The sequence below is a fragment of the Boleophthalmus pectinirostris genome, unplaced genomic scaffold (assembly GCF_026225935.1).
Source record: "Boleophthalmus pectinirostris isolate CB_2022bp ecotype Guang Dong unplaced genomic scaffold, ASM2622593v1 HiC_scaffold_9, whole genome shotgun sequence".
Taxonomy (NCBI): Eukaryota; Metazoa; Chordata; class Actinopteri; order Gobiiformes; family Gobiidae; genus Boleophthalmus; species Boleophthalmus pectinirostris.
The window spans coordinates 2295333-2297832 of NW_026571541.1; positions in this window are offsets into that span (position 1 = coordinate 2295333).

Below are 2500 nucleotides of genomic sequence, written 5' to 3' on the forward strand. Positions count from 1 at the left end.
TTTCATCACTAAAACACTGGGTACGGTGACCAAGTTTAACCTTCTGCAGCGAGATGGATTCTCACGATATTTGTGAGTTCACAGACTCACCAGAAATCATCTTGAGGTGCCCCCACTGTTCAGTTTAAATTCAACCCGAGCAGTGATCGGCCCAAACACAGAGCTTCTACAGCAGAGGGAGGTGTTTCAGCAGGAGGTGTTTCAGGAGGAGGAGGTGTTTCAGCAGGAAGTGTTTCAGGAGGAGGAGGTGTTTCAGGAGGAGGAGGTGTTTCAGCAGGAGGTGTTTCAGGAGGAGGAGGTGTTTCAGGAGGAGGAGGTGTTTCAGGAGGAGGTGTTTCAGGAGGAGGAGGTGTTTCAGGAGGAGGTGTTTCAGGAGGAGGTGTTTCAGGAGGAGGTGTTTCAGGAGGAGGTGTTTCAGGAGGAGGAGGTGTTTCAGGAGGAGGAGGTGTTTCAGGAGGAGGTGTTTCAGCAGGAGGTGTTTCAGGAGGAGGAGGTGTTTCAGGAGGAGGTGTTTCAGCAGGAGGTGTTTCAGGAGGAGGAGGAGGTGTTTCAGGGGGAGGTGTTTCAGGAGGAGGTGTTTCAGGAGGAGGTGTTTCAGGAGGAGGAGGTGTTTCAGGAGGAGGAGGTGTTTCAGGAGGAGGTGTTTCAGCAGGAGGAGGTGTTTCAGCAGGAGGTGTTTCAGCAGGAGGTGTTTCAGGAGGAGGTGTTTCAGGAGGAGGAGGTGTTTCAGGAGGAGGAGGTGTTTCAGGAGGAGGAGGTGTTTCAGGCAACATGACGACAACCCCGAGCATTAGACTAAAACAAAGATAACGGCGGTGGCGGGCGGTGATGGTGGCTTATAACACCCTTAATAATAAACTGCAAAATTGGCTTAATGACATGTTCTCTCTCCAGGATGACACCTGTTTTGGCTTTACCTGACACACGGTGGATACATCATTTTGACATTGGCTCATTGATCATTGGCTAAAAAGAAACTGGTGGGGGGGCACTTCCTGGAGGTTCGCTCAGTCATCTTCTGCTGCAAGTGCCTCAGTTTTTCTAAACACTTTCAGTATGAGCCGTTCCAGATGGAGAAGGTGTAGAACTCAATTCAGAGTGATATACTTGTCCATCTGGTATGAGCCAGGTTAGGCCAAGTTGTTTAGGTTATAATTTGGTGTTTTGGGTCCAATCAAAAGCAGAATGAGTCTCTCATTTGAGTTGCCAGATGCTGAAATCCAGTGTGTTCAAACCTAAAATATCTCTCTCTGATCTGATGGTCTCTCCTTAAAGCCCAGCATCTGCACCAGTCATGAGTCAGTGCTAGTGTAGCCTCTGCAGCTCAGGGAGGGAATTCCCATATAGAGTTGTCCATATACTGAGAAGGAGACACACTCGTGAGCAGGTGAAGACTGTGGGGCGCAGCAGTTTTGATTGCAGGAACTGTTTGAAGTGTAAAAGCACAGGTCACATACAGACCATTTAAATGTTTCATTTCACTTGAATCTTCACTCTGAGGCTGTGGGCTGATGACCCTGAAGCCGTCACATGACCCCCCCCACGTACACACACACACCCGTCCCCCTCCCTGCCCTGGCCGTTCCCACACCCACATTAGCATACAGATGTGGGGCTGAAAAGGGCTGCAGCACATCCACAATGGAGGCATTAGCTCTGAATGAGGAGAGCCTGTGGGGAGGGAGGAGGACGAGGAGGGGGGGGGGGGCACTCTAAACAATTTGACGACATCCACTCATTTACTCATCTTGTTTAGTGAGTATTCAACCAAATCCTTGAGAAGGTAAAACTCATATTAAAGATGTTTCAGTAAGTTGTGTTCACATGACTCCACGACCCCATCAATCCTACAAAAAGGGCCCATATGATATGATATGATGACTGTATTGCATTATATTCTGATCTATGTTATAACAAAAATAGAGCTGGAGTTGTGTTTTGTTTCATTCACATGTTTAACACACAGACTCCAATCACTCACACATCTACAGGCAAAAGTGTGTATTACCTAAAGATACAACAGTAACATGGGTGTTGGAGCAGGAGCTGACAGACGAGCTCTCTGTCCACCGAGCCTTTGTCTTTAAAGGGCCTGGACACGATTTTAACTTGTATTTGGGCAAAAGTGAGTGTCTTGCCCCACGCCTCAGGACTCAAAAATCTCAAAAATAAATCCACTGTGCACTGTCTGAATCCAATAGAAAGTGTTTTATTGTCTTGTAACCAGGAAGTGCATGTTAGCATGCTAGTTGTTAGTTTTACAGAGCTGGCCTCTCAGAGTTGAGAAAAGCTGTGAATAATGAGGATGATCTGAATGCAGAAGGCAAATGTGGAAGAACTTTGGACCACTACAAAACTGCAAACTACTGTTATTCTAAGTCAGTTAGATGTGCATTTATTGATTGATTTTATTTATTTTTTGGTAAAAGTGCACATTAAAAGGATTTGATAAATAATTTGTTATATAATGATTTCTACGTAAAAACCTGAGAGACCATCT